This window comes from Bufo gargarizans, chromosome 3 (genome assembly GCF_014858855.1).
Source record: "Bufo gargarizans isolate SCDJY-AF-19 chromosome 3, ASM1485885v1, whole genome shotgun sequence".
Classification (NCBI taxonomy): Eukaryota; Metazoa; Chordata; class Amphibia; order Anura; family Bufonidae; genus Bufo; species Bufo gargarizans.
This window is the reverse complement of record NC_058082.1, coordinates 552,495,831-552,515,592: the sequence shown is the minus strand read 5'-3', so window position 1 is coordinate 552,515,592 and position 19,762 is coordinate 552,495,831. Positions and strand designations below refer to the sequence as shown.

General features: G+C 43.5%; 1 protein-coding gene across 1 annotated transcript in view; it reads left to right on the top strand.

The window, feature by feature from the left end:
- Positions 1–16,875: 16,875 nt before the first annotated feature.
- CASR (calcium sensing receptor) overlaps positions 16,876–19,762 on the top strand; it is a 165,777-nt gene continuing 162,890 nt past the window's right edge. The window contains exon 1 of the mRNA XM_044284124.1: positions 16,876–17,531. The gene's annotated coding sequence lies outside the window, so the exon portion shown is untranslated. The remainder of the gene's footprint in view (positions 17,532–19,762) is intronic.

Here is a 19,762-nt window from a genome sequence, read left to right as displayed (position 1 = left end):
GGTTTCCAGCTTGGGTTAAAGCCTAACATTGAAAAATAAAAAGGATCCGCTCACCTATATTTTCCTCAGGACAGGTGCTCCAAACCAAAATTTGAGTCACCCCTCAAAAAGTTTTGGATAAATATGTATAAAAAATGGATTGGTCACTCTTATATGGAAGTATAGGATGTTTTATTCAATAAACATGTTAAAATGGATAAAAGGATAATAAAAATACACATAAAAAACATATACGAACTTATTCTATATATGTCTATTCTCTATTCAACTGTCATGGATAGATTTAATAGAAGGACCTGCAGCTTTGAAATAAGTTGATTTGACAGAAAAATACTGCAGCTTTAAGATGAGTATTAGTGGTGTCAGATGTCTCCAACTATCTCCACCCAGACTGGTACAGTCTTGGATGTGAAGGGTCAATTTTGTTAGAATGACAAACAGGCACCAGCAGTATCCATCTAGTAAATTGACCAAGTATCAAATTAATAAAAAATAATATAACATCCAATATGATATAAAAGTGCAATTCAACCATATACAGTCATGTGAAAAAATTAGGACACCCTTTGAAAGCATGTGGTTTTTTGTAACATTTTTAATAAAAGGTTATTTCATCTCCGTTTCAACAATACAGAGAGATTAAAGTAATCCGACTAAACAAAGAAAACTGAAGAAAAGTCTTTTCAAGATCTTCTGTAAATGTCATTCTACAAAAATGCCTATTCTAACTGAGGAAAAAGATAGGACACCCTTGCCCCTAATAGCGAGTGTTACCTCCTTTGGCTGAAATAACTGCAGTGAGACGGTTCTTGTAGCCATCTACCAGTCTTCGACATCGGTCTGAGGAAATTTTACCTCACTCCTCAATGCAGAACTTTTTCAGCTGTGAGATGTTTGAGGGGTTTCTTGCACGTACAGCCCTTTTCAAGTCACCCCACAGCATCTCAATGGGATTCAAATCTGGACTTTGACTTGGCCATTCCAGGACTCTCCATTTCTTCTTTTTCAGCCAATCTTTGGTTGATTTACTAGTATGTTTTGGGTCATTGTCATGTTGCATGGTCCAGTTCCGCTTCAGCTTTAATTTTCTAACTGATGGTCTCACATGTTCTTCAAGCACCTTCTGATACACAGTAGAATTCAGCGTGGATTCTATGATGGTGAGCTGACCAGGTCCTGCTGCAGCAAAGCAGCCCCAAACCATGACACTTCCACCTCCATGCTTCACAGTTGGTATGAGGTTCTTTTCTTGGAATGCTGTGTTTGGTTTACGCCAAACATGTCCTCTGCTGTTGTGTCCAAATAATTCAATTTTGGACTCATCTGTCCAAAGAACATTATTCCAGAAGTCCTGGTCTTTGTCAACTTTATCTCTGGCAAATGTCAGTCTGGCCTCGATGTTTCTCTTGGAAAGCAAAGGTTTCCTCCTTGCACACCTCCCATGCAAGTTAAACTTGTACAGTCTCTTTCTGATTGTAGAGGCATGTACTTCTACATCAACAGTAGCCAGAGCCTGCTGTAGTTCTCGAGATGACACTTTAGGGTTTTTGGAGACCTCTTTTAGCATCTTGCGGTCTGCTCTTGGGGTGAACTTGCTGGGGCGACCAGTCCTGGGCATGTTGGCAGTTGTTTTGAAAGCCCTCCACTTGTAGACTATCTTCCGGACAGTGGAATGGCTGATTTCAAAATCTTTTGAGATCTTTTTAAATCCCTTCCCAGACTCATAGGCTGCTACAATCTTTTTTCTGAAGTCCTCTGACAGCTCTTTTGCTCTCACCATGGTGCTCACTCTCACTTCAACAGTCAGGAGCACACCAAACTAAATGTCTGAGGTTTAAATAGGGCAAGCCTCATTCAACATGCAGAGTAACGATCTACTAATTATGTGCACCTGGTGTGATATACCTGTGTGAGATCTGAGCCAATTTAAGAGGGAATACATGTGAGGGTGTCCTATCTTTTTCCTCAGTTAGAATAGGCATTTTTGTAGAATGACATTTACAGAAGATCTTGAAAAGACTTTTCTTCAGTTTTCTTTGTTTAGTCGGATTACTTTAATCTCTCTGTATTGTTGAAACGGAGATGAAATAACCTTTTATTAAAAATGTTACAAAAAACCACATGCTTTCAAAGGGTGTCCTAATTTTTTCACATGACTGTAATAGATCAGTCTCTGGATGATAAGTCTTTTCTTGTATTTGATAAATATGTCCAAGATCTGTGTTTAAACAAGAAGAATTCCAACTTTTTTTAAAAATAAATAGTGCATTTAATCAGCTTTCATCTACTGTATCTCCCAGTGTTTCGGCGTATGGCTCGATTGCAACAGAAGAAAAAGCTTTCACTGAAGTAGCCAGTACAGTTCGTTTGTATCACAGCGTCTGTATCAAGACAAAAGCACTTCCACTGCCAAAAGCTGATATTATGTTGCATCCGACTGCTGTGCTGGAAAAAACAGCCTGACAGCAACTCTACATCGATACCCACACGGACCACCCGGATCTAGATAAACCCAAAAATTTCTAACTCCGCATTTAGACCTTTGGGTAGGAGGCTGCCAAAATCGTAAATTTTTCTAGATTCTGCCCTTGATAATCTCTCAATCTGGTTGCCTCCCCGCCAATGTTTCTCCACCTTTTCCAGCGCCATGAAAGAGAGGCCTCTATGGTCTTGTTGATCTACGTCCTTGAAATGCTTGGATAGCAAGTGTTTTTAATAGCCTTTAATGATGTTATTAAGGTGTTCTGCTATCCTAACCTTCAAGGTACGTTTAGTCCGGCCAATATATTGTCTCAGACATGGACACTGGATTAGGTAGATAACATCGGTGGAGTTGCATGTAAGAAAATGCTTGATGGTCATAGTATGTGAGTTTTGTGTGGAGGTGACTATGGTTGTTTTCCTTTGGAATTTAGGCTTCCTACAACCTAGACAGCTCCCACATCTATAGAAACCTTTCGGTTGGAGCCAATTTGTTATTCGGCCTCTTTTCTTTTTTTCTTTTATTGAAGGGGCTATTTGGATTCCCAAATTGGGGGCCTTTGAGTATGTGATTTTAGGGATTGGGGGTAGGGCATCCCTATAATTTTATCCCTGTGTAAATGGTGCCAGTGGGATTTTATAATGGATTCTTTTTGTTTTGCCTGAGTGTTGTAGGGCAGAATAATTCTAAAATCAGAGTTATTTTCTTGTCTGGGTTTTTGTGTTGGCTCAAAAAAAGTTTTTCTGTCTAACTCTTTTACTTTTGTAAGGGCCTCGTTGATAATTTCTTCCGGGTAGTTTTTTTTCTTTAAATTGATTACTCATTATATTACTGGTTATATTCCTTTCTCAAGCTGCCACCTACCAAGGTGGCTAACAAATGTTCCCTTTGGACAGTTTCGCCGACTCAAACGCAACTGCACAGAGGTTGATAAGTTTGAGGAGGAAGCTATAGGCATGAGTAATCAATTTAAAGAAAAAAACTACCCGGAAGTAATTATACCCTTGGACGAATACCCCACTTCTTTTATCAAGTGCACTGCAAGGAAAAGGAACCTTTGGAACTTAGCATCAAAGCGCCACAATACGTCATCTACCTGCGCTGATAGAGAGAGGTCTGCGATCCTCATATTGAATTCAAACTATCTGCGGGAGACACGTGGGACGCGAGCGGCTCCATAGCCGGGACGCCGTCTGATTCAACGGAGCCAAGGGCTCGAAACTAAGTCCTGACTCACCCGACGGCGCAAGCAAAGGTAAGCCCACATGGTGGGTATAACAATTAAAAACTCATTCTTAAATGCCAATTGAATGGACTATTTCTGAGCTCTGAAGCACTATCCCACATTACGGCTATATACTAACATACCACAGCAGTCGGATGCAACATAATATCAGCTTTTGGCAGTGGAAGTGCTTTTGTCTTGATACAGACGCTGTGATACAAACGAACTGTACTGGCTACTTTAGTGAAAGCTTTTTCTTCTGTTGCAATCGAGCCATACGCCGAAACACTGGGAGATACAGTAGATGAAAGCTGATTTAATCCACTATTTATTTTTAAAAAAAGTTGGAATTCTTCTTGTTTAAACACAGATCTTGGACATATTTATCAAATACAAGAAAAGACTTATCATCCAGAGACTGATCTATTATATGGTTGAATTGCACTTTTATATCATATTGGATGTTATATTATTTTTTATTAATTTGATACTTGGTCAATTTACTAGATGGATACTGCTGGTGCCTGTTTGTCATTCTAACAAAATTGACCCTTCACATCCAAGACTGTACCAGTCTGGGTGGAGATAGTTGGAGACATCTGACACCACTAATACTCATCTTAAAGCTGCAGTATTTTTCTGTCAAATCAACTTATTTCAAAGCTGCAGGTCCTTCTATTAAATCTATCCATGACAGTTGAATAGAGAATAGACATATATAGAATAAGTTCGTATATGTTTTTTATGTGTATTTTTATTATCCTTTTATCCATTTTAACATGTTTATTGAATAAAACATCCTATACTTCCATATAAGAGCGACCAATCCATTTTTTATACATATTTATCTAAAACCTAACATTGCTAATAACGGATGTCCGTGCTCTCCTGGATGGAGCTTTGTCTAATCACGCAATTGTTAAGAGATTTTTTTTTAAAGGGGTTCTCTCACTTCAGCAAGTGGCATTTATCATGTAGAGGAATACAAGGCACTTACTGATATGATATTGCCTCCTTTGCTGGCTTCATTCCTTTTTCCATCACATTGGGATATTCTCTTCAAGGCCCTGGTAGAACCTCCATTTGAGCCTCTTACAGAAGTGCCACTAAGGTTTGTATCTTGGAAGGTTTTATTTCTGGTGACAATTGCATCAGCCATGAGGGGATCAGATTTACGAGATCCATCAACAGCCTTATCTGGAGGCACATCAAGAAGACCTGATTTTAAGGACTATGCCTTATCTTCTACCAAAAAGACTCAACTGATATTAATGTTAATTAAGAAATTCATCTGCCGTCTTTCTGTCAGAATCCTTAATCAGTGGAACAAGAGAAGCTTCATCTACTGGATGGTATAAGGAGAGTATGTACTGACAGAGGACCGGGACCTTCAGGACCAGCTGGTTATAGAGAGGCATGAAAGCCGGCCAGGCTACACTGGCTGCTTGCCTCAAGAATACTAAGTTTTCATTTCAATCTCGAGAACTCCAGGTACCAGGTGGAGATACAGCACTCTCAGCTTTCATCGGATCAAATCTGCGGGGCCACCACATGGTCTTCTTCAGGCACCTATACAAAACACTACAAGCTGGATGTATCTTCTGCTGGCGATTCAGCCTTTGATAGACGAGTGCTTATTAAGGCTGAAACTTCTAATCCCCCTTGTCTTAGGCTACTTTCACATCTGTGCTTTTGGTGGATCCATCATGATCCAGTTGTATTATCTCTAAAATGACCATGAGGGATCTGGCACTAAACACCATTATAAGTCAATGCGGGACGGATCTGTTTTCTTTTGTATCAGAGAAAACTGATCCGTCTCCATTGACTTATATTGCGTGTCATGATCCGTCTTGCTCTGCATCCGTGGACGCACTCAAAAACGCTGCTTGCTGCACTTCCCCGCGACAGGTGGCAGGAGATCGGTGAGACTGGCAACACGTGGCTTGATCTGACATGTTTTCCGTTTGGATCAGATGACGTCTGTGTTGTCTCTGGTGATTGCCGCACCTTCTTTCCCCAGGTGTGGCTATTGGGGTCCTTTAACCTTCTCTATTTATTGTTGTTTCCCCCACTATGCTGTGAGGTTTATATCTTCAGTTTGAGTTGTGGATAGCTGGTGTGTGGATCTCAGCTGTGTGCCTGGTGCTGCCATAGCCACTTGAAGTTAAGTGTTTTCTTTCCCTTTTGTATTTTGTTTGGGTTATTTTGTGTGTTGCATTTCCCTGTCATTTCTACTAAGGCCTGAGGGAGACTCCTGTTCGTCCTTCCTTTTGGAGGAATGGGTTGTCTCAGTACCAGGGTCCTATAGGGTGAGTTAGGACATTAGGTATTCCTGTGTATGAACTCACCTACCTCTGGGGTCTGTTCATACTGGTAGTCAGTCAGGACTTTGATTAGGGTTTTACTAGGAGGTGTCTATCTCCTTTCCCTAATTTCCAGGCCTTATTCCCTCACCCCTTTCCCTCCTATGTTCGGTGTGGTGTTTCCCTCCCACACCCGAACGTGACAATCACGGGAACACAACCAAACAGGACGGAATGCATTCAGGTGACTCCGTTCAGTTCAATTTTATCCCCATTGACAATGAACGGGGACAAAACTGAAGCATTTCCTCCGGTTTGGAGACACTATGACGGATCTCAATAGCGGAAAGGAAAATGCCGATGTGAAAGTAGCCTAATACGGCTTCTTATATCCCTCTGTGTGTGCCGCCTGAAAGACGGTGAGGAAAGAGTACATTTGCTTACCGAAACTTATCTTTCCTTTAGTCCAAAGGCAGCACCTATATCCCTCCCTGGAAAATGCATTGCTCGGCAAAAAACCGTCTGCCTAGTGGGTCTGCCCTCCTTTATAGAGGGGTTAATTAGTATGATTTACTATTGATTTATCTTTTGTCCTAAATGAGAGGAGCAAGACATTAACCCTTTGTGTGTGTGCTGCCTGAAGGACTCAAGGAAAGACCAATGTCGGAGAGCAAATTTACTCATATATATCTATCTAATAAAAAACTAACCCCACGGCACTTCCCAAAGAATGTGTACGTTTATTCACCAAATAGCAGCAACGTTTCAGTCCTCTCAATGGGACCTTTCTCAAGCAGTTGTCCTTTCACAATGGTTGTCACTGCTTGAGAAAGGTCCCATTGAGAGGACTGAAACGTTGCTGCTATTTGGTGAATAAACGCACACGTTCTTTGGGAAGTGCCGTGGGGTTTGTTTTTTATTTGTTATATAGTTGGTGGATGGCACCCCTCCTTACTCGTTTTCTGCTGTGCTGCCTGCAATATTTTTTTTAATCTATCTATCTATCTATCTACCTCATATCTCTCCCAATTATTGTGACCCTTCCCAGCCAGTGATTAGCTGAGTGGGATGTCCAAGCCATTTTCTGTGCTGAGCATCAGGGGGATCAGTGAGTATAAGCTCTTTTATTTTTTACCCCAATTGTATCCAACCACACTTTTTTTTCCTATGGCTGGAATACCCCTTTAACATTGCAGGCAGTTAAGGTCGAATGGTGAAACCTTTGGGGCTTAAGGGTAGTGAAGTGGTTAATGGTGAAACCTCAGGTGGTCCAGGACAGTGAAGGGACTTATGATTAAGGGTGGGTTCGCATCAGCACGATGTATTCCGTTATGTCTTCCCGTTATAAAATGGTTATAATGGAAAATAACGGAATCCATAAGACGGAAGTCAAAACGGAAGCCTTTAAGAGGAATCATAACGGATCCATCTGGTTCCCGTTATGCAAGACGGAAAACAAAGTCCTGTCGACAGGACTTTTTTCTCCCTTCTGCATAACGGAAATGGGACGGATCCGTTATGATTCCCATAGACTTCTATTATTAAAGGCTTCCGTTTCGACTTTCGTCATAATACAAGTCTATGGGCAGCAAAACGGATCCATCCTGGTTTCAATGTTAATAAGGCATGAAAGCACCTAATACCCGAGTAAGATACAAGGGTATAAAATCATCCAGGTGGGTCTGAATGGAGAAGTGTTGCCCCACGCGTATCGCCGGCTTCCTCAGGGGTAAATGCCTGTACGCCCAGAGCCCTTTATATATACTCAAAATACAGAATAATTGAAATAAAACACTTGCGGTGCCTCTGGTGTCCATAACAGTATATAGCGTGTGCGCCAATGTTAAGGAAGTGTGAGTGTGGTGAAGGTCATGTGAAGAAAAATCACATGAACGTGACGCTTCCCGGCATATGCGCCCCACAGACCGGAAGTTGAAGGTTAAGCGCTCACAGTTGCGGAGAGAACGACCGCGATACATAAAGTGAATCATGTGATACACAAGTGGAACGCAAATGTGTTCCAACTTTAAGAAAATCCGTATTATGTATCTGAGAAAGATTTTTGGGCCACTCGTAATAATAATTAAAAGGACAGGAGAGGATGAATATAGTAATGTGAACATGATAGAAAATATCCCTTACATGATTAAATAATTATATATAGAACAATAATTATAATGAAAAATAACTACAATGTCAAAATAATAATATACATACAGTATATACTTGAGATGAATTATACTCCAAAAAATGTCTATATTTCATACATGATTCAATACATTTATAATGCCCTAAACATGATTTATTGGCCAATAAATCCTTAGAAAAAGACATACATTTAATAAATAAATAAAAAATATGTAAATTCATGTACCGTATATCATTAAGTAATTTATGAAAATTAACAGTATTAATTCATCATCAACTAGTAATATATAACAATCATGATACAAGTATATACCTATGTGACTCGCTAATCTCACCAATATCTCAGCGATAACCATGTACATATGTGAGAATAGTGGTGAAGGATCACAAGAAATATATACTGCGCATAAACACTCAGGGAAAAAAAGAAAGTTTTTCTTTTCTATTTCTCTTCTCCCTTCTTCCCTCCCCTTTATTTGATAGCTATTTTCCTCCCAAATCTTATCCTCTCTATAAGGAACATTATATCCAGTTATATCTGACAGTACGCCGCCAATGGTCAAAGCAATACATGAGTATGCCAAATGGAGCTGTAAAAACTTAAAACAAAAATAAATGTGTATAACATTGTGAATTGGACGGACATCCATCCGTGAATGTGTTGATGTGAAGACTGTCAGGGTAGGTCATCAGTATGTGATGTGTGGGGGTCCTACTCCCGACACCCCCACCGATCAGGTATCGATGACCTATTCTTTTCAGTCCTGAACCAGACTGAGGACTATAAGGCGATGAACATTAGAAAGTTTTTCCGCTTTACGTCAAGGTTGTTTCTGGTTCTGGTCATGGAGGGTCTCGGGGCGGGGGCCGCATAGAGCATTGGGATGACTGGACTGTACCTCACATGAAAACCTCATAAACAGGAACCATGACATTCTCAGGAAATGAAAGACAAGACCACAAAACTCCTCTAATGCAAGACACGAGGCTGTAGACGTCTGGGGCATGACTGCCCGCAGGACAACCCGTAGTGGAGGTGTAGCTTCTTTCACATGTTTTACTCTTAAAGTCGTCTTTTTGACTGCTGAGCACAAACCCAATAGTAACTGTGGTCCCCAGTGCAGGACCCGACTGCTATTTACTGATACATTGTTTCCTGTTGCCGTACAATGTATCCAGTCATAAAACATAAAAACAGTCTTGCCAGGAACTTGGCAGAGCCATCTAGGAGAGTAGGGTTCAGAAACCCCAACTCATTTAACCCTTTCAAGACCAGGTGATTTTCAGTTTTTTTCTTTCTTGTTTTTTATTCCTGGTTCTCCCAAAGCCATAACTTTTTTTGAATTTTTTTTCATTCACATAGCCGTATGAGGGCTTGTTTTTTGCTGGACAAGAGGCACTTTCTAAAGGCACTAAGCGGGAAAAAAAATTACAAATGGGATAAAATTGGAAAAAAAAACAACTCAATCTTGTAACAGTTTTTTGGGTTTTGTTTTTACGGCGTTCCCTATACGGTAAAACTGACCAGTTACTTACATTCTCCAGGTCATTACGATACCGGCGATACCACATGCGTATATTTTTTCTTGTGTTTTTATACTGAAAAAAATAAAAACCTTGAAAGAAATATTTTTATCTTTTAGTCGCCATATTCTGACCCCTATAACTTTTTTGTATATGAAAGGAGCTGTTTGATGGCTCATTTTCTGTGGACCAATCTGTAATTTTCAGTGATACTATTTTGAGGTGTATTCAACTTTTTAATAATTTTTTATCTAATTTTTTGTGGGAGGAGAAGCAACTAAAAAACAGAGAATCGGCCAGTTGGACTTTTTTTTGCCCATTTTCTGTATGGGATAAATATTTTTATATTTTAATTTAAAATTGAAATTTTTTAATAGTATGAACGTTTTTGCATGCCTCAATGATGTGTATTTTTTTATGCTCCCCCCGAGCTGATCCTGAGGATGGACCATTAATATCAAAATCCTGGACAAACCCTTTAAGGAAAGATATGATTTCTACACTTTTCTGAATCCACTCCTGGTTTCGGCTTCGAAAACTGCAACAATAAACCTGCCCGTGCGGCCATAACCCACAGAATCAAGAGCGTCATCTGGACGGGTGTAGAAAGAGATGATTGGCGGCTGTCGATGACTGGTCTAGTGCGGGGCCTGAGGGGGAGCAGCAGGACATATATAGGGCATACCTGTGTCTGGGGCTTCTCTAAAGGGGTTCTTCCCTTTCCCATAGGACCCTCATCAGTACCCTGGCCTGAGCCTAGGAGCAGTGATGCTCAGTAAATACCTGGACTTCTCCCTGCATGTCTGCAGTTTACACACTGTCCACTAGATGTCACTGTGGATCTTACATTGCATTGCTCCTTTCACACATGGAACTGGGGTCTGCAATATTTGGCGACCATATGATGCCACCGGCTGCTGGTGCCTAAGGCGGCATCTGTGCCCATAGCTCCTGGTAAGGGGTGAGAGATGGTGTGGGGGTTCATCATAGGTTGTACATCAGTGGCTCTCCAGCAGTTGCAAAACGATAAACCCCAGCATCCAGAGGCTGTCAGGGCATGCTGGGGGTTGTAGTTTTGCAACAGCTGGAGAGGCACAGGTTGGAGAGAAGCCAGGTCGTTGTTATGGAGGCTAGCTTCCTCCTGGTGCGGCGGCGCCATATCTTTGCCATTTGTAATGTAATATTCAGCCCCTAGGCTTCTGTCCTATGTAGGGCGCTAGTATTTTTCCAGCGGGGGGAGGGGCCGTATCTGCGTGATGATATTTTGGTTCCGCTCAGTCCACCCATAGGGGCCAGAGATGGTGCAGATAGGAGAGCAGCTCATTCATGTCACTGTGATGATAATCGCCTTCTCCTGCCTCATTCACAGAGAAAACAAGAGATAAGAAACCGTGGATCGACAAGAAAACTACGCTGAGCTCAGCGCTTCCCTTATCGTAAACAGCGAGACGTGGAATTCCCCCGCTCGGCGCTCACAGTCCACGCAGGAGCAATGCGGAGAATGCCTTACCAAGACTCAGGATCCATCTGCCAGATACTGATGTATAGGTTACATGGAGGAGCGGGCAGCGGGGGACCACGGGCATGGGGTCATGTGAACACTGCACCTATCTCAAGGGGGGAGGATAGTCCTACATCAGGGATGGCCAACCTACGGCTCTCCACCGTGCCCTGCTGTAGGCAGTCTGAGCATGCTGGGAGTTGTAGTTTTGCAACAGCTGGAGAGCCTCAGGTTGACCATCACAGCTCTACATAAATAAGTTCTCTTAGAGTCTTATACTCCAGTCACATCCAGAGCTGCATTCACAGTTCTGCTGGTCTACAGAGTGTAATGTGGGGGCCCAGATGGGCAAAACTCACACAATGCATTGCACTTAGTACAGGGCTTGAGTGGCAGGCGCAGGACATAGGGGCCCGAAACCCCCTGAAACATCTGGAACGGACACAATTGTAACAAACTCCGAGATTTATTAGATTTCTATGGGATTCAGCCTCCATGAGCTAAACAGTCTACATTGATACATTTACCTGACTGATACATTGTAGCACATTCTCATGACAGGAGAGCTGTTTATGCTCCTGATGTGTTTACACACAATTATCTAGACTGGATACAAATGTAACAAACCCTCAGCTGTGAGAAGTATCAGGTCTGCTGCAGGTTTTCAGCCTCTGGATGCATTCAGTCTAGGCAATGCTTTGTGAGCAAAACAGCCCGGCCTAATGTATTGCAGCAAGTCCTCAGAACAGGAGAGATATATGTGCTGCGGATATTGTATGAACCAGATGCAACTGTAACAACCCATCAGCTGTGAAGCGGACCCCAGAGTCTGGCTCTGATCTGCAGTGATACACTGTAACACACTTCAGCTGTGTGCGCAGGACTAAGCGAGGAGGGCTGTTTGATAAGGGAAGGTTTTATGTCACATTTATGCTGATTGTGATGTCACCAGCTCCAGTTTCCCTAACGCTCCTTAGCAGACATGGGCCTCGCTCCTTATAAATATCCACGGACTCAGGTTCTCACACAACTCGGGTTTCACTCCGACCTGTGACTACACAGAACGTTTCCCTCCTGATCTGCAGACTCAGCAGAGACCAGAGCGGTGCCCTCAGATTACTCATCGCCTGTCACAGACCATCAGCCATTAGGAGCTGCAGAGTCCGTGCTCCGGTCTCACCACCGCATCGACGAGGTCGGGTTAAAGGGGAGCTCCACCTGCAAACAATGTCATCTCTATAGTCATCCAGTGTAACAGTCACAATCTGTGCAATGCAGCAGAGGAGGACTCCACATCTCCATGGCCAGTCACATGACTGAGGGTAGAGGTCTGTTTCCAAGGGCAACCAGAAGAATTTTGCAAGCAGCCATGGAACATTGAACACTGATTAATTTATTAGTAGATCTTTATCAGATATCGGTTTTCCCGACACAGAGCTCCAAATCCCCTGCTTAGGCATATAGTTGCAAGATAGAATTCTGTCTACCTACAGCCACCACTAGAGACAGCTCACTGCATACATAATTTATACAATCACCACTAGAGGGCGCTCAGGAGATTACTACATACAGATATATACTGCCACCACTAGAGGGAGCTCAGGAGATTACTACATACAGATATATACAGCAGCCACTAGAGGGAGCTCATGAGATCACTGCATATAGATATATACAGCCACCACTAGAGGGAGCTCAGGAGATTACTACATACAGAAATATACAGCCACAACTAGAGGGAGCTCAGGAGATTACTACATATAGATATACACATCCACCACTAGAGGGAGCTCAGGAGATTACTACATACAGAAATATACAGCCACAACTAGAGGGAGCTCAGGAGATTACTACATACAGATATTTACAGCCACCACTAGAGGGAGCTCAGGAGATTACTACACACAGATATATACAGCCACCACTAGAGGGAGCTCAGGAGATTACTACACACAGATATATACAGCCACCACTAGAGGGAGCTCAGGAGATTACTACACACAGATATATACAGCCACCACTAGAGGGAGCTCAGGAGATTACTACATACCGATATATACAGCCACCACTAGAGGGAGCTCAGGAGATTACTACATACAGATATATACAGCCACCACTAGAGGGAGCTCAGGAGATTACTACACACAGATATATACAGCCACCACTAGAGGGAGCTCAGGAGATTACTACACACAGATATATACAGCCACCACTAGAGGGAGCTCAGGAGATTACTACATACAGATATATACAGCCACCACTAGAGGGAGCTCAGGAGATTACTACATACAGATATATACAGTCACCACTAGAGGGAGCTCAGGAGATTACTGCATACAGATATATACAGCCACCACTAGAGGGAGCTCAGGAGATTACTACATACCGATATATACAGCCACCACTAGAGGGAGTTCAGGAGATTACTGCATACAGATATATACAGTCACCACTAGAGGGAGCTCAGGAGATTACTACATACAGATATATACAGCCACCACTAGAGGGAGCTCAGGAGATTACTGCATACAGATATATACAGCCACCACTAGAGGGAGCTCAGGAGATTACGACATACAGATATATACAGCCACCACTAGAGGGAAGATATATACAGCCACCACTAGAGGGAGCTCAGGAGATTACTACATACAGATTTATACAGCCACGACTAGAGGGAGCTCAGGAGATTACTACACACAGATATATACAGCCACCACTAGAGGGAGCTCAGGAGATTGCTGTATACAGATATATACAGCCACCACTAGAGGGAGCTCAGGAGATTGCTGTATACAGATATATACAGCCACCACTAGAGAGAGCTCAGGAGATTACTACATACAGATAAATACAGCTACCACTAGAGGGAGCTCAGGAGATTACTACATACAGATATATACAGCCTCCACTAGAGGGAGCTCAGGAGATTACTACATACAGATATATACAGCCACCACTAGATGGCGCTCAGGAGATTACTACATACAGATATATACAGCCACCAGTAGAGGGCGCTCAGGAGATTACTACATACAGATATATACAGCCACCACTAGAGGGACCTCAGGAGATTACTACATACAGATATATACAGCCACCACTAGAGGGAGCTCAGGTGTTTACCACATACAGATATATACAGCCACCACTAGAGGGAGTTTAGGAGATTACTACATACAGATATATACAGCCACCACTAGAGGGAGTTCAGGAGAATACTGCATACAGATATACACAGCCACCACTAGAGGGAGCTCAGGAGATTACTACATACAGATATATACAGCCACCACTAGAGGGAGCTCAGGAGATGACTACATACAGATATATACAGCCACCACTAGAGGAAGTTTAGGAGATTAGTGCATACAGATATATACAGCCACCACTAGAGAGAGCTCAGGAGATTATTACATAAAGATATATACAGCAACCACTAGAGGGAGCTCAAGAGATTACTGCATACAGATATATACAGCCACCACTAGAGGTACTGTATATCAGGAGATTATTACATACAGATGTATACAGCCACCACTAATTATTTTGGATCCTTGCATTTATGCTTGCAATGTGTGCTGGTTTGGATCACCCAGCTTACAGGGCACAATGCCAGGGTCTCCACCCATTAGCTGCAGTGGCTTTCAGTAAATACTGGATTGGATGGATCAGCCATGGGACCCTCTATGGTCTGTATGTCCCTACTGTATGGGACGAACCAGCCCTGGGACCCTCTATGATCTGTATGTCCCTACTGGATGGGATGTACCAGCCCGGGGACCATCTATGGTCTGTATGTCCCTGCTGAATAGGATGGACCAGCCCTGGGACCCCCTATGGACTGTATGTCCCTACTGGATGGTATGGACCAGTCCTGGGACCTTCTATGGTCTGTATATCCCTACTGGATGGGACGGACCAGCCCTTGGACCCTTCATGGTATGTATGTCCCTACTGGATGGAATGGACCAGCCCTGGGACCCCCTATGGTCTGTATGTCCCTAGTGGATGGGATGGACCAGCCCTTGGACCCCCCCATGGTCTGTATGTCCCTACTAGATGGGACAGACCAGCCCTGGGACCCCCTATGTTCTGTATATCCCTACTGGATGGGATGGACGAGCCCTGAGACCCTCTATGGTCTGTATATCCCTACTGGATGGGACGGACCAGCCCTTGGACCCTTAATGGTCTGTATGTCCCTACTGGATGGAATGGACCAGCCCTGGGACCCCCTATGGTCTGTATGTCCCTACTGGATCGGACAGACCAGCCCTGGGACCCTCCATGGTCTGTATGTCCCTACTGGATGGGACGGACCAGCCCTGGGACCCTCCATGGTCTGTATGTTCCTACTATATCGGACAGAACAGCTCTAGGACTCTCCATGGTCTGTATGTCCCTACTGGATTGGACTGACCAGCCCTTGGACCCTTTATGGTCTGTATGTCCCTATTGGATGGGATGGACCAGCCCTTGGACCCTCTATGGACTCTATGTCCCTACTAGATGGGACGGACCAGTCCTTGGACCCTCTATTGTCTGTATGTCCCTACTGAATTGGACGGACCAGCCCTTGGACCCTCTATGGTCTGTATGTCCCTACTGGATGAGACGGACCAGTCCTTGGACCCTCTATGGTCTGTATGTCCCTATTGGATGGGATGGGCCAGCCCTTGGACCCTCTATGGACTCTATGTCCCTACTAGATGGGACGGACCAGTCCTTGGACCCCCTTTTGTCTGTATGTCCCTACTGAATTGGACGGACCAGCCCTTGGACCCTCTATGGTCTGTATGTCCCTACTGGATAAGACGGACCAGTCCTTGGACCCTCTCTGGTCTGTATGTCCCTATTGGATGGGATGGGCCAGCCCTTGGACCCTCTATGGACTCTATGTCCCTACTGGATGAGACGGACCAGTCCTTGGACCCTCTATGGTCTGTATGTCCCTACTGGATTGGACGGACCAGCCCTTGGACTCTCTATGGTCTGTATGTCCCTTCTGGATGGGACGGATCAGCCATTGGACACTCCATGGTCTGTATATCCCTGGAAGAGAAATAAAATAGCTATAAGATTTGTTACATTTTCTAAGCACAAAATAAATGTATCAATAATGTAAGCAACAACATTAAAAACAATGAACATCACAGGGAGCATCATGTTCCACCGCGCAGGATATCCTTCTTCCTATGAGAGCACCGAGAGCAAATTCGGAGGCAGAGAGCATGACACTTGCAGGATCAGACTAGTTTGTGCACATAGATCTGCATTGGAGCTGCATACACAAATCGACAGAGGACTATTTGCAAAGTTGCTTCATTTTAAATATTAGCTGCATTGGAGCAGTAGCTGCAGAAGTGGAGGTGCTTACACCCTGAACCTGCTGAAGGGGGTGTACATGGGTTCTGCAGTCTGTTCTGGACAGAGTATCTTAAAGGGTCTATTTGGACTGTTGGATTTATGAAGGTGAACAATAACCAAGAGAAATGAACCTCCTGCAGCTGCCATACCCCAGCCCCCTCATATAGATCTGCAAGCAGGTGGCTTCAAAGCAAGAATTCCACTGTAGTCTCTGATTTTTTATATTTTATTTCACTTACCTTCTTAAAGGGGAGAAACAGACTTTCCATATTGGTCGGTGCCTCTGGCAGTGCCCTCTAGTGGCTGCTGTGGGTCCTCCACCCTCCATCCTGCCATGAGTTCTGGCTGCAGCAGAGGAGCAGAAGGAGCTCAGGCTGGAGACATCCACCACCCCTGCACACTGGGTCCTGGAGGCTGCAGGCAGGCAGTAGACTATTGCTGAAGAATTGAGGGGCAGGAGGGGAAGGTGCTCAGTACAGGTGAATGGTCTCCACTGGGGGTGATAGTGCAAGGATGATGAGTGCAGTCATACTCAGAACTATTATATCTGTGCTTTCCTGGAGCAGCCACTGATGTCTAGGAGCTGATTGTGTAGGTGCATTACCTGTATCTACACAGTGAGAGGGACTGCACCGTGTATATATAGGGGCTTTGTAGTGTTATATGGACATCGGTGCATATATATGGGTCTAGGCAGTGTATGTATAGGGGACATATACGTGCTATAGAGGACGCTGCTGTGTCTGGGGTCAGGGCATGGTGTATATAGATGCCTGTATGTAGGGTCTGTGCCCGGTGAGGGGGGTCTGTGGTGTCTGTAGTCCATCCTTGCAGCCTATTCACACTCTGGTCTGGCTGTGGCAGGGATACTGTGCACAGTGTGTGGGGGGCTCCGACACAGGAGGGTCGTATAGCAGAGGATCAGGATATACAGACTGGGGGACCCCTGGGAACCTTACAATTCTGGCTGTGCAGGTGAGTGCCGCTGACTTCATTTTAATCATTGCCTAGTTATGTAGCAGAGCTAAATGTATCACTGAGCTTTTTGTGTCATGTGCAGTCCTATGTAACACCACAGATAAAACTGTGACAACTCTCTAAGTATAGATAATGTAGTAGATGTCACCTGCAGTCCTATGTAACACCACAGATAAAACTGTGACAACTCTCTGAGTATAGATAATGTAGTAGATGTCACCTGCAGTCCTATGTAACACCACAGATAACACAGTGATAACTCTCTGAGTATAGATAATGTAGTAGATGTCACCTGCAGTCCTATGTAACACCACAGATAACAGTGATAACTCTCTAAGTATAGGTAATGTAGTAGATGTCACCTGCAGTCCTACGTAACACCACATATAACAGAGTAATAGTTTTCTGAGTACAGATAATGTAGTAGATGTCACCTGCAGTCCTATGTAACACCACAGATAACAGTAATAGTTTTCCAAAAACAGATAATGTAGTAGATGTCATCTGCAGTCCTATGTAACACAACAGATAACACAGTGATAACTCTCTAAGTACAGGTAATGTAGTAGATGTCACCTGCAGTCCTATGTAACACCACAGATAACACAGTGATAACTCTGTGAGTACAGATAATGTGGTAGATGTCACCTGCAGTCCTATGTAACACCACAGATAACACAGTGATAACTCTCTGAGTACAGATAATGTAGTATATGTCACCTGCAGTCCTATGTAACAAAACAGATAACACAGTGATAGTTTTCTGAGTACAGATAATGTAGTAAATGTCATTTGCAGTCCTATTTAACACCACAGATAACACAGTGATATCTCTGAGTACAGATAATGTAGTAGATGTCACCTGCAGTCCTATGCAACACCACAGATAACACAGTGATAGCTATCTTAGTATAGATACTGTAGTAGATGTTGCCTGCAGTCCTATGTAACACCACAGATAACACAGTGGTAACTCTTTGAGTACAGATAATGTAGATGTCACCTGCAGTCCTATGTAACACCACAGATAACACAGTGATAACTCTCTGAGTACAGATAATGTAGATGTCACCTGCAGTCCTATGTAACACCCCAGATAACACAGTGGTAACTCTTTGAGTACAGATAATGTAGTATATGTCATCTGCAGTCCTATGTAACACCACAGATAACACAGTGGTAACTCTTTGAGTACAGATAATGTAGTAGATGTTACCTGCAGTCCTATGTAACACCACATATAACACAGTGATAGTTCTCTGTGTACAGACAATGTAGTAGATGTCACCTGCAGTCCTATGTAACACCACAGATAACACATATAGTTCTCTGTGTACAGACAATGTAGTAGATGTCACCTGCAGTCCTATGTAACACCACAGATAACACAGTGGTAACTCTTTGAGTACAGATAATGTAGTAGATGTCACCTGCAGTCCTATGTAACACCACAGATAACACATATAGTTCTCTGTGTACAGACAATGTAGTAGATGTCACCTGCAGTCCTATGTAACACCACAGATAACACAGTGGTAACTCTTTGAGTACAGATAATGTAGTAGATGTCACCTGCAGTCCTATGTAACACCCCTGATAACACAGTGATAGTTCTCTGTGTACAGACAATGTAGTAGATGTCACCTGCAGTCCTATGTAACACCCCTGATAACACAGTGATAGCTATCTCAGTATAGATAATGTAGTAGATGTCACCTGCAGTCCTATGTAGCACCAGGTATACGCTGCATGTCTTCTGATTATTGCACAGTATTAGCATTAATATTTATGCTGCCTCAGAGCTGCGCTCTGAATTACTGAGATAATCGTTTTCTCCCTTTAACCCTTTCACTGCCATGTTACTCTGTCTGATCACGATGAGTTCTGATTATTGGAAGGAGTCCCCCCCCCAGCACCTTTTATATCATATTCCACTTGCAGCAGTTCAGGAAGCTGAGATTTGGGTGCTGTATGACAGGAGCGTGATTGCGCAGGGAGAAGGAGTCCTGTAAGGCCTCTTGCACACGAACATTGTGTGCCCATAGCCGTATTGCGGGCCGCATACTGCTGACCCATTCACTTGAATGGGTCCGCAATCACGGAGACGCGGAACGGAAGCACGGATCTGAACCCCACGGAAGCATTACGGACAACTTCCGTGGTGTTTCTGTCTGTGCCTCCGCACCGCAAAAAAAATAGAACTTTTTTGCAGCACGGACGGATCACGG